Source organism: Nicotiana sylvestris, chromosome 9, assembly GCF_000393655.2.
Source record: "Nicotiana sylvestris chromosome 9, ASM39365v2, whole genome shotgun sequence".
In the NCBI taxonomy this organism is placed as follows: domain Eukaryota; kingdom Viridiplantae; phylum Streptophyta; class Magnoliopsida; order Solanales; family Solanaceae; genus Nicotiana; species Nicotiana sylvestris.
The window spans coordinates 154,079,616-154,093,393 of NC_091065.1; positions in this window are offsets into that span (position 1 = coordinate 154,079,616).

Sequence of the window (13,778 nt, forward strand, 5' to 3'; positions counted from 1 at the left end):
TTGGTATGTCAGACACCGGAGGGGCGGATCCTGCCCAAGCACTAATATAAGCCAACATGGCATGTTGCGGGAATGCATCCCGATCCTATAAACATCACTCACAATCAGGCCCCGGCCTCAACTCACTCATCAACCTCTCCTGTCTATCGGGCTTACAAATCTCATGCCAATCAGCCCAAATAATGATACATGATGTAACAATAAATGATAACAGATACTTAAATATGATATGCAAATGATGAATGTAATTGAGTACATAATTGCAATTTAAGCAAATAACTCATTAGCAAAAACGACCTCGGTGGGTCCCAACAGTACAAGCATATAGTCTAAACATGATTTCTAACATAGATCGTAGCTAAATTTCTATAACACATGGGGATTACATGAATAACAACAAGATATGATCACTACACTGTAGCATAAAATTAACCGAGTCACAATTACCATGATGCACGCCCATACGCCTATCACCTAGCATGTGTGTCACCTCAACGCCAACCACATAACACGTAGTTTAGGGATTCATACCCCTAGTACCAAGTTTAGAAGTGTTACTTACCTCAAACCGAACAAATCACAACTCCAACAAGCTCTTGCCTCGCGAGCCTCTGAATGACTCGAATCTAGCCACAAACAACATAATACAATCAATAAAAGCTATAGGAGTCGATTCCATATGATAAAGCTAAGTTCTTTAACCAAAGTAAAAAATTCAACCTCGGGCGCACGTTTTGGAACCCGACAAAATTTACCAAATGCGAACATCCATTCAGTAACGAGTCCAACCATACCAAAATCATCAAATTCCGACCACAAATCTACACTCAAATTCCCAAATCTTACTCTCCAATACATAGTTCCCAAATTCTAACTTATACTCATGACAAATAGGTCAAATAATTGATGGGTATTCGAAATACATGGACAAAAGTGATCAAAAATCACTTACCTCTTGAAATATAGTGAACACCCATCCAAAAATCGCCTCAATCCGAGCTCCCCAAAGTCTAAAATGAAGAAAATACTCTATCCCTAGCATTTATCAATTTTGCCATGCATTTTGCTTTTGCGGTCCACATAATTGCTTCTGCGGTACCACTTTTGGGTTACAAATCTGCATCTGCGAAAAAGCACTAGACCCCAACCTACCACTTCTGCGTCCAACAACTTGCACCTGCGAGACCGCTACTACGACCTCGTGTCTGCATCTGCGCGCCCAGGCCAAAATCCCAAACTCCGCACCTACGGTCTCCTCATTGCAGAAGTGCTTTTGCTTATGCGGATATTCACCTGCTTCTGCGAGCCTCCCCACCTTCACTCCAATCCGCTTTTGCGACCAAAGCGCCGCACATGCGGTACTGCATCTGTGGCCACTCCCACCGCATGTGCGAACGCACAAGAATACCGGCACCTATACAAGTCCAAAATTCCATCAAAATCCCATCTGAATCACACCCGAGGCTTTGGAACCCCATCTAGCCATACCAACCCGTCCTAAAACATCATACAGACTTAGTGGAGGCTTCAAATCATATCACACAACACTAAAAACACAAATTGCGCCCCAATTCAAGCCTATTGAAACTAATGAATTTCCAACTTCTACAATCGATGTCAAAACCTATCAAACCAACTCCGACTGACCTCAAATTTTGCACACAAGTAATAAATGACACAATAGACCTATTCCAACTTTTGGAACTAAAATTTGAGCCCGGTAAAAACAAATACAACTCTCGGTTAAACTTCTCAACTCTCCAAACTTTAACTTTTCCAATTTTTGCCAATTCAAGTCAAAATCACCTAGTACCTCAAAATCAATATCCGGACACACTCCTAAGTCCAAAATCACCATATAGAGCTATCAAAACCACCAAAACTCCATTTCGGAGTCATTTACACAAAAGTCAACATCTGGTCAACTCTTTCAACTTAGGCTTCCAACCTTGGGACCAAGTGTCCCATCTCATTGCAAAACATCCATGCAAATAAACCAACCACCCTGGCAAGTCACATAACAACAAACGAGCATAGAATAAGCAATAAATGGGGGAACGAGGCTACAATACTCAAAATGACCAGCTAGGTCGTTACAAGTTTTGAGCCCTAGACTCGGTGGGAGGCAATTTTAGGAGGAGATTTTCATACAAAACAATGGGGTAAGTGATTTTGACTCAATTTAGATTATATGACATGATTGTTTATGAATTTTAACACCTAAATCATGGGATTTGAAGAGAAATCTGGATTTTTTACTATGTTTTGAAAAATAAAAATTTTAAGATTTGAGAGACGATTTGGACTCAGATTTGAAAGCCAAACACATATTTGGACTCGTAGGGTTATGGGTAGTCCAGATCTACCCTTAAACTCATGTTTCACCGGATGGGCCCGGAATTGACTTTTGTTGACCTTTGGAAAATTGTGTAAAGATTATAACTTTATTAATCAAAATTGATTTCTCTTGCATTATTTGATATTATTAAGTCGTTTTTGCAAGATTTTAGCCAAGCAGAGATAAATTTTAAAGAAAAAGCATTTTTAGAGTATTGAATTGGCCTAATTGAGCTAAGTATCTTGCCTAACTTTGCGTGAGGGAAATTACCCATTAGGATTTGGTCTAATTGCATTATTTGTACTATGTGATACGACGTGTGCATAAGGTGACGAGTGTGTACACTCGCGTATATGTGACAATTAAATGGATTAGATATTTACGCTATTAATATGCCTTGAATTAGAGTTCTTTGTTATATGAAGAATATTTTATTGTTGATTCACCTCTACCCTTGTGTTATTGTTGTAATTTTTGTATACTTGTTATTGAGCGTTGAGCTATGCATTGTTGTGGCTTTGGTATTGTTGTCTGGCCGGTGTTGTGGCATATGTGCACGTGTGGTGTGGGTTGATTGTTGTGTTGTGAGTGAGATACGCATGAAGTAACATAAAGGTTGTGTGTATTGATGCACATTTGGGAGATAAGTGGGATTAGGCGAATGTTGCAAGTAAGGGAAAATACTTCATTGTGATGCACACGTGGAGAGGCAAGGGATCTTACGTGCTTGTAGCTATGTAAGGGGAAATATTTCATTGTGAAGCTCATGCGGCATCATAAGGGTGATTTTTGATTATGTTATGTGGTGCTTCAAAGTGACTGTTGATGTTATTCTAGTGTTGTAACGGGTGGATGATTTGAACATGTCATTGTTTTCCTTAGATTATTTCACTTTATGTTTTAACGTATTTTAATTAATTTGTTGTGTTATCACATGCCTATTCTCTGTTGCTTGTTATTCAATCACGCTTTTCCATTGTTAGTTTTTATATTGATATTCTGCACAATTTATTTGTCTAGTGAGTGTCTCGACTTGAACCTCGTCACTGCTTCACCGAGGTTAGTCTTGATACTTACTAGGTACCGGTTATGGTATGATCATACTCTGCTTCTGCACATTTTTGTGCAGATCCAGGTAACTCAGAGAAAGCCACTCATTAGTGAGTTGATTCCGAGTTACTGTGGAGATTTCAAGGTATACCCGATGTTCCGTTCACAGGACTCAAAGTCACCTTCTATTATTTCCTTCATATTATTTATTGTATCTTAAACATTGTTGTATTTGAGACTCATTATATACTTCTTGTAGAGCTTATGACTCTGTATTACTAGGTTTTGGGATTGTGATTGTTGTATTACCATATTGGCTATGCTTTGGGCCATTTTTTCTGAATTTTATTTAATATTAAGTTGTTATAATCTTTCTGGTGTTGTTATGTGATATGCTTACCTAGTCTTAGGAACTAGGTGCCATCACTGTTTACCTTGAAAATGGTAATAACAATTAAGTTTGATTTTGTGGTTCTAAAAATACGTGATCCGTTTTTTATGCTAGTTGTTAAGCAGTAGGTGCTAAGTGTGAGACTAGAAAATAAGATAAGAACTTGAAAATGGTGCGTTTAGGCAAACCGAGTGATTGAGAATCGGGGCCTCGATCCTGACTATATGGGACCTCGAGGTCGAGCTCGATGCTAAGCTATGAACGACCGATGAAGGACTAATAGTTTTGAGAGCTTTGATGAGGGCTTTTATGGACAATAATGAGCAATAAATGAAGTACAATAAATAGAACACTATAAATATAAGCAATGAATGTAAGTAATGAAACCAAGAGAATATATTTAAGTTAGAGAGCAGAGAATATTCTTGTATTAAATGTTGTAAGTAATGATGCGAGATGATTTACAAAATGACAAGGATCCCCTTTATATATTAGGAGAATCCTAACATAATACAAGTGCATTTATTGCAAAGATATATGACCGGTACAACCATTTAATGCCACGGTACGGGCCTGAACTAGCCTAATAGATTTGGCCAGCTTTAATCATGTGCCTTGGGAATCTCCTACTCGTTCATCATAGCCATTGATTTACTCTGCCCCGAGTTCGAGCATATGGGACCCTGGGAACTTCGAGCATTCTGGGAGCGATATATAATCACGATCCTTAAGGTGGGATTTTGGGTCGATATTTACGATGTGCCTCAATGGTCAAAAAATCGGGCCTTCTAATTTTTGCCATATATAATCACGATCCTTAAGGTGGGATTTTGGGTCGCGACGTTTTTGTATCAGAGCCCTAGGTTCATAAGTTCTATGAGTCATGAGCAAGTTTAGTAGAGTCTAGCGGATCGGTACAGAGATGCTTGTACTTATCTTCATGAGGCTACGAAACTATTATAAAATTTCACTTCTTTTATTCCTTATCGTTCGGTTTTATTGATTTTAGAATTTGAGCATGTCTTTCTATTCTCTCACAGATGGTTAGGACATGAGCTTCATTTACTGATGATGTTGCCTCTGGTGCTGGTGTTACTAAAGGCTGGGACAGAAGCTGAGAAAGAGGCGGGGCACGTGCTATAGCGAGGGGCCTTGATAGGGCTGCGACTGAGGAGCCACTAGTAGCTCTAGATGGGGAGCAGGCACATGAGGTACCTGTTGCTACCCTTGAACTTCAGGAGACCTTGGCACATTTCATGAGCATGTTTGGTACCTTATCTCAGGCGGGAGCTACATCTCAGGCCGGGGTAGGAGCTCAGACTCCCACCGCTCGTACTCTAAAACGACAGGCTTATGTTGATCAAGCTCCAGGTGTTATGTCGGTGCAGCCCATGATTGCGGCTCAGCCTGAGGTTAGGCAAGTGGTGTCAGAGGTAAAGCAGATGATGTTAGAGAGGTTCAAGAAGTATTTTCCTCCTACTTTTAGTGGCACAACTTTTGAGGATGCATAGGATTTTCTAGACCAGTGTCCCTGTATTCTGCGTATCATGGGCATAGTAGAGTTGATATTCGGCTTAATCTATGCATATCTTGATGTATATTGTCTCGAATTATGCTCATGTCTCATAGAATTAGGATGTATAATATAATGATTTATGCTAATTTGTGGTATTTCTGTGTAGAAATCATTCGGATGCAATTTGGGACGAAAGTGCGTGAATTGGAGAGAAAATGGGAAGAAAAGGCAAAAATCCACAGTTGAGCGCCACAGGCAGCATGGGCCACTACATGTGGTGCACAAAATAGTGTGTTGAAGAAGTTGAGCGCTAGGGCAGCGGCCCATGCTGCCTTGGGCATTGGTGATGCGGATCTGTCCTATTTCGACCCCAAGTCGCCCCAACTCATATAAAAGCCAACCTAAACCTATATTGAGGAGGAGGACGTAATTTTGTGAGAGAAACAAAAGTACGAAACACTTGGGAGCACAGATTTGATCAATTCTTCCATTCTTCTTCTAGTGTTCATTGATTTTATGTCTAAAAATATTATTTTTGATGATTGTATGAATATGAGTGGCTAAGAACCCTACTATTCTGGGGTCATGGGTGGTACATGAATGTTGACATTTGAAGTTTAAATTGACAAGTTTGATTTTATCATATTGGATTGTTTATTTAATTCTGTTTTAATTATTTTGCTGAGTAGCTAACAGTGAAATACTATCTACGAATCTAGAGTTGAACTCAAAAGTGAGAATTCTAAATTGCATATAGGATTAAATAGAGCAAGTTATTAAACCCGGGCATCGAGGAACAAATTCACAATTAGGATAGAAATATACCTAATTGTCTTGCTTGGTTGAAATACAGGAAGTGTAAAAGCATTCTTGTTAATCTTAATTCCATAGACATATAGGCATTAAATTAGTTAGAATAGGCGAGTAAGAACTCGACAGATTCTTATGAGTAATATCAACCCTGTTAACTAACAATCCAGATAAATTAATTAGTCACTTTAAGCCAAGAACGCAACAAGATAGTTAGCTAGCCTATGACCATGGAATATCCTCTCATATTGATTTTTATCCGAAATTGCTTAAGTGTTGTGGTTGATCTCTAGTTATTTCATTGCTTGATAGTTTCTCAGGTAGTAAATTAGTTACTTACACATTTTGTGAGAAATCTCTAGAATTGATAAGTTGTTTGAGTTTGAATCAGTCAAAAGTTAATCATAAGTCTCCGTGGGAACGATACTCTACTCACTACTCTATTACTTGATGACCATGTATACTTGCATGAGCATGTTTGTTCGCAACATGTTTTTGGCGCGGATGCTGGGGACTTAGAAATTAGCTACTTGTCCGAGTTAAGCTTTTATTAGTTATTTGTTCAAGTTTTAGTTTTCAGTTTGCCTTGTTTGTGTTAATGCAGGATCTTCTCTTGAATGCAGAGGAGTAAAAGCGCAAACAACTTCCTTCCTCTTTATCTTGAAATTGAACGAACACTTCACAGAGTGAGGAGGGGAGTTGAAGCTAGAACTAGAATAGAAAGAGAGTTAGACATCATAGTTCAACCACAACCACTAGAGATAGCAGGTAATGAAGAGCATCCGGTGATAGAAGCCGCAAGGCCCAATCTTGCTAATATGACTCAGGCTATTATGATGATATCATGGGTCAAATAGTACATGGTACAGCTGATTCAGCCCACATGGCAATATGTGGGTCTATCTCATGAAAACCCGCAGCGGCACATTTGGAACTTCCACGGACACTTACAATTATCCGAATGGTTCCAAGAACTACGTCAAGCTGACATTGTTTCCGTTTTCACTGCTAGGGGAAGCCAAAGAATGGTTGCAAAAGGAGCCCGCGAACTTAATCCACACTTGGGATGATCTAGCAAGAAAGTTCTTAATCAATTTTTTTCCTACTAAAAAGACAAAGTCGCTGAGGAGCCAGATTCTTGGGTTCCAACAACGGGATGGCGAGACTCTTCGTTAAGCTTGTGAAAGATACACGAAGCTACTAAGAGACTTTTTGCATCATTGTCAAACTGATAAGGTATTCGGTCATACTTTCGTTGATTAGACAAGACATCAAAGATGAATCTTGACTCAGCTTGTGGGGGTAGTTGCATGGCGAGGCTGTATAGTGAAATCCAACTCATACTAAACAACTTCACTGCTAATGATCATAATTTACAAGGAGATGGGGAATCACGAAGAGCACTTAAATAGAAAGTAGTCGATGTAATTGAGCTTGATGACTTCTCATCCATGAGAGCAGATATAGAAAAATTGGCAAATCAAATGAATAGAATGACAATGCACCAAACACAACAGATGCAATATGTACAACAAATGTCTGCTTGCTGTGAATTATGTGGTGACAATCACACGAGTGACATGCGCCCCGCAAATCCTGAATCTATCTACTATGTGGGGTAACAGACCAGAGGTCCGATGAATCAGCATGCACAATATGGGAACACTTAAAATTGAAATTGGAAGAAACATCCTAACTTTTCCAAGGGTGGAAATCAGATGACTCAGAATTATTATAGGCCTAAGGAAATTTTAATCAACCTTAGAAGCCACCCCAGCAAATAGAAGAGAGTACGAATGACTTGTTGAAGAAGTTTTTGCTTGACAATCAACAACTCAGGACCGATTTCAAAAATTTTGAGAAACAAATAGGGCAGTTAGAGTCAAATCAAAATATTAGGCCTACCAGCGCTCTTCCCAGTGATATAGAGAAGAACCATCAATGTAATGCGGTTACACTCAAACATGGGAGGGAATTAGAAGAAGTGCCAAAGAAGAGAAAGGACAAGCCTATACCCGAGGGGGAGTTGATTCCTAAAGCAACAAATGAGTCAAAGAAAGATGGTGCAAGTTCAGAACCAGTGAATGCTGCAAGGCCAGCACCACCTTTCCCCAAAAGATTGTAGAAGAAGAATGATGACCGCATGTTTAACAAATTTCTCTCTATGTTGAGCCAGGTCCAATTGAATATTCCATTGGTAGATGTACTTTGTGAAATTCCAAAGTATAATAAGTATATCAAAGTTATAGTAGCTCATAAGAGGAGATTGACTGAATTTGAGACAACCACACATACGGAGGAGTGCACTTCAAAGGTCCAAAACAAGCTTCCTCAAAACCTTAAGGATCCTGGCAGTTTCACCATCCCTATGCAGATTGGTAATTTCGATGTGGGTTGTGATTTTTGTGATTTGGGGGCGAGCATAAATCTGAAGTTCTTGTCCTTGTTCAAACAATTGGGTCTGAGAGCTCCAAGACCCACCAATGTGATGTTGCAACTAGGTGATAGATCCATAGCCTACCCTGAAGTAGTGATTGAAGATGTGTTGCTGCAAATTGGGAAATCATCTTCCCAACATACTTTATTATACTAGATTATGAGGCTGATGAACAAGTTCCAAATATATTGAGACGACCTCTTTTGGCTATAGGTGATGCAATTATTAAAGTAAGAGAGGGAAAAATGATTATGAGGGTGGACAACGAGGAAGCAATTTTTAATATCTACAAGGCAATCCAACTTCCCCACCATTATGAGGATCTCTCTATGATATTTGTTGTGGAGGTGGATGAGAAACATATTGACACGAGTGTATATCTAGACAATTCTCTAGACAAAGCACTCATGTTGTTCGATAGCTTAGAGATTGATGATGAGATTGAGGAGATGATGCATATACTAGATACATCATGTGCCTACATGCATGGATTAAACCCCTTTGAGCCCTTAAATAGGCCAAGTGGGCCTCCTCCAAAACTGTCGATTGAAGAAACTCCTAAATTGGAACTTAAACCCTTGCCCCCTCACCTTCAATATTCTTATTTGGGTGGTTTTGACACTCTACCTGTTATTGTTTCTTCTGACTTGTCTAAATTGTAGGAAGAAAAATTGTTGAGAGTGCTACGAGAGCACAAGAGAGAAAATAGGTGGACAATATCTAACATTCGAGGCATTAATCCAGCCTTCTGCATGCATAAAATCCTCATGGAGGAAACGCACAAGCCAAGTGTAGAGCAACAACGCCGCCTAAATCCAATCATGAAAGAGGTGATAAGAAAAGAAGTAATTAAGTGGCTTGACGTCGGTATTTTATTTCCAATCTTTGATAGCAAACAAGTAAGCTCCATCCAATGTGTGCCTAAGAATGGGGGAATGGTTGTAGTGGTTAATGAAAATAATGACCTGATTCCCACAAGAACTGTGAGTGGGTGGAGAATTTGCATAGATTATAGAAAATTAAATAATGTCACCCGAAAGGACCACTTTACCCTCCTCTTTATTGATCAAATGCTTGATAGATTAGCTGAACAGGAATACTACTATTTCCTAGATGGCTATTCAGGGTATAATAAGATTGCTATAGCCCCAGAGGACCAAGAGAAAACTACATTTACATCTCCCTATGACATGTATGCATTTAAGAGAATTCCCTTTTGTCTCTGTAATGTATCTGCAACTTTTCAAAGATGTATGATGGATATTTTTACTGACATGGTTGAAAGATTTGTAGAAGTGTTCATGGATGATTTTCTGTGTTTGGGATTTCTTTTGATAATTGTTTAATGAACCTTGATAAAGTGCTTGCTAGGTGTGAAGAGACAAACTTGTTGCTAAAGTGGGAACGTGCCATTTCATGGTACGTGAAGGTATAGTCTTGCAGTACAAACTGTCCAGAAATGGTTTGCAAGTGGACAAAGCAAAGGTGAAGGCGATTGAAAAATTGCCCCCACCGACATCCATCAAGGGCATTCGCAATTTCTTGGGCCATGCAGGTTTTTATCATTGTTTCATTAAAGATTTTCAAACATTTCTTCTCCTCTGTGCAAGCTTCTTGAGAAAGATATCCCCTTCAAGTTTGATGATGCATGTCTGAAAGCATTTGAGAAGCTAAATTTTTCACTCCATTTATTACACGAGCAAAACTCTGAATTCAGCCCAGATGAACTACACTATTACTGAAAAAGAGTTGCTTGCAGTGCTGTGGGCGTTTGACAAGTTCAGATCCTATCTAGTAGGGACCAAAGTCATCGTCTACAAAGATCACTCAGCTACAAGGTACTTGTTTTAAAAGAGAGACGCCAAGTTGAGGCTAATTTAATGGGTCATCCTCTTGCAAGAATTTGACTTGGATATCCGAGATCGAAAAAGAACAAAGAGTCAAGTGGTTGATCACTTGTCCAGGTTAGAAAATCGGAGTCATGTGGCTGAGGGAGGTTTGATTAAGGAAACATTTCCGGATGAGCAGTTATTGGCAATCACCTCGAGTGAAGCCCCCTGGTATGCAGATTACGTGAATTTTATTGCAAGTAGGGTGATGCCACCAGAATTGACACCCGATATTAGAAGAAGATTTCTACATGATATGAGGCTCTACATGAGGGATGAGCCATTCCTCTATAATCAGTGCACAGATCAGTTGGTACGAAGGTGTGTTCTTGAGGAGGAGATGAATGCAATATTGCATGACTGTTATGCTTCTCTATATGGAGGTCATCATGGTGGGGATAGAACTGCCCAAAAAGTGCTGAAATTAGGTTTCTATTGGCCAAAAGTGTTTAAGGATGCACACGCCTTTGTTAAAAAGTATAACAGGTGCCAAAGAATCGTCACGAAGAAGCACGAGATGCCTTTACAAAATATTCTGGCAGTAGAGCTCTTTGACGTTTGGGGAATTGATTTCATGGGACTATTCACATACTCTAATGGTCACAGGTACATCTTGTTAGCAGTCGACTATGTTTCTAAGTGGGTGGAGACCATTGCACTTCCTACTAATGACGCAAAGGTAGTGATAAACTTTTAAGAAACACATCTTCAGATGATTTCGGACTCCAATGATGCTAATAAGTGACGGAGGAACTCACATCTGTAACAAATTGTTGAATAATATTCTAGCAAAGTATGGAGTTAAGCATAAGGTTTCTACTGCCTATCACCCCAAACGAGTGGTCAAGTGGAAGTGTCAAACAACAAGGCGAAGCAGATTCTGGAGAAAAGAGTAATTGGAAATAGGAAGGACCGGGCCGGAAAGCTGGACGACGCATTATGGGCATATCAAACTGCATACAAGACACCCATAGGTTCTTCTCCGTATAACTTGGTTTGTAGGAAGGAGTGCCACTTTCCCGTCAAGAAAGAATATTGGCAATTAAAAAGTTGAATATGGATATGGACTTAGCCAACAAGAAGAGATTGTCACAACTGAACGAGCTTGATGAGTTTCGATTGCACATGTGCGAAAATGCCAAATTGTATTAAGAAAAGACCAAGAGGTGGCATGACAAGCATATCCATCATGGCGAGTTTGAGCTAGGTCAAGAATTTCTCTTATTTAATTCGAGGTTGAAACTTTTCCTCGGAAAGATTAAGTCTCGATAGGAAGGTCCTTTCATTGTGGTAAGTGTGAGGCCTCATGGAGCGGTGGAACTGCGTGATACGACTTCAAGTGGCACCTTCTTGGTAAATGGAAAGAGAGTAAAACATTATTAGGGTGGTGATATTGCACGTCAATAGACCTCGGTGGACTTGACTGATGCTTGAAAAACATGTTGAGTTGTGCCGCGACGTTAAATCAGGCGCTTGTTGGGAGGCAACCCAATTTTTAATACTTTCGTAGCTTAGCTTTTTATTTTCTTTTAGTTAGAGTAGACTAGTTTTTTTGTTTTCTTAGTAGTTATAGAAATCATAGGTGAGAATGGTGTGGGATGTGTATAATGTATGTATTGAATTCTCGGATTAAGTGATGTTTATTTAAAAAAGAATTTGCGAAGGAGCACCCAAGCCAGCGCCCCACGCTGTCTGGGGATCAGTTTATAGAAACATCACATCCCCCAGTGCCAGGCTTAGCGCGGGGGGGTGGGCGGGGGGGGGGGGGAGGGGGGCTACGTAATTATTTCATTATGTATTATATTTTTTTTCATTTTTTGTTTGTTTGTATTTTTTTTGGTTAACCCGACCCTGTTAACCCAAACCAACTACCCATATACACACTCATACTCACCCATACCCAACTTATCCCAACCAAATCAAATTTACTCTAACCCAAAACCCCACCTTCTCTCTCTTACACCATAACGCACAGAAACCCAGGCTACCTTCATTTTTTTCTCTCCTTCCTCTCTTTCTCTCAAATTCTCCACTATTGTTTGTGTGTTCTCTTCTCAAGACTCAAAGGTATGTTCCTCATCTCCTTCTTCTCGTGTATATTGTGAATTTTTGTGTGTTGTCATGACCTCAATTCTCAAGAGATCCACAGTCCCCTAGGTGTCTTTGACATGTTTTGTTGTTATGGTGGGTGGCCCTACTGTAACCTGAAATTAGTTGCCAATATTGGTTATGAAGTTTTATTTGAAGTAGTAAACTACAATTCCCTCTACTTTATTTCAATTTTGGAGAGCCACCTTTTTCCAACATTGTTGAAATAAGAGAAGCAAAATTGATGCCCACAAGGTGTTTGATAAAATGCCTAAAAGATTGAATTGAATACCGGTGAATTTTGAGTAGCCGAGTATAGTTGTATATGATGTTGGAGAAATGTGGGGTGTTTGGGGGTATTGTATCTTGATGTAAACTCTTGTAAGTAGTAGTTAGTGTACTATATTAGTGTCGTAATATGGACTTTAGCATTGCTTGCTCGCCCTACGATCAAGTTATGGCCATGTTAGACTACTTGAATTGTATGGCATGGGAAGTATTGAGTACCTATCACCTTGTGATGACACATTAGTGCACGTTGAACCACTATTGTGAGTAGATTGTAAATATCATTCGATTTTAAGTGTGGGGTCATCTTTTCCTCTCACGATGACCTTGAGCGAATTTCTTGATTCATTCTTACCTTTGTGTTTGTAGTATGTAGGTTGTTATAGCTCATGATAGTTCCACCAAAGGAAAAGGGGTGGGAAAGTACGCCGCTACTGATCCCCCTCCCAAAAAATGCAAGCAAGGTGAAGGTTCTTCTCGGGAAGCTAAGGGAAAGCAAGTTGCTAGCAGGTCGACGAGGCCACCACGGCCTCGGGTCGATCTAGTTCGATAAGACACCATTAAATGGCATGATAACTTTGTGCCATATAGGAGATATGTCCCCAAAATGGGGATTAATGTGTTGGCCCTAGAAAATAACTTTTCGAATGTGCTTGCTCGGTTGGTAGAGATGAAGATGGATAAGCTCATTGAATGTTAGGGCCCTGTAAATCTGAGCATGGTACATGAGTTGTATGCTAACTGGAATGCAGATCTATTCCAGTCATGGGTCCGAGGAAAGGATATACCACTGGATAGGCGCTCTTTGTGTTACTTTTTGGGAGTTGATAACCCTAATCCATAGAGTCTACAAAAGTTTGTCAAAAGCCCACGCTACCGGGTAATACGTCACACACTTTGTGGCGTTGATTCTATTGCGAAGTGGATGCAAACTAAGGGAGATAACCACCTTGAGATTCTCTATTTTGGCT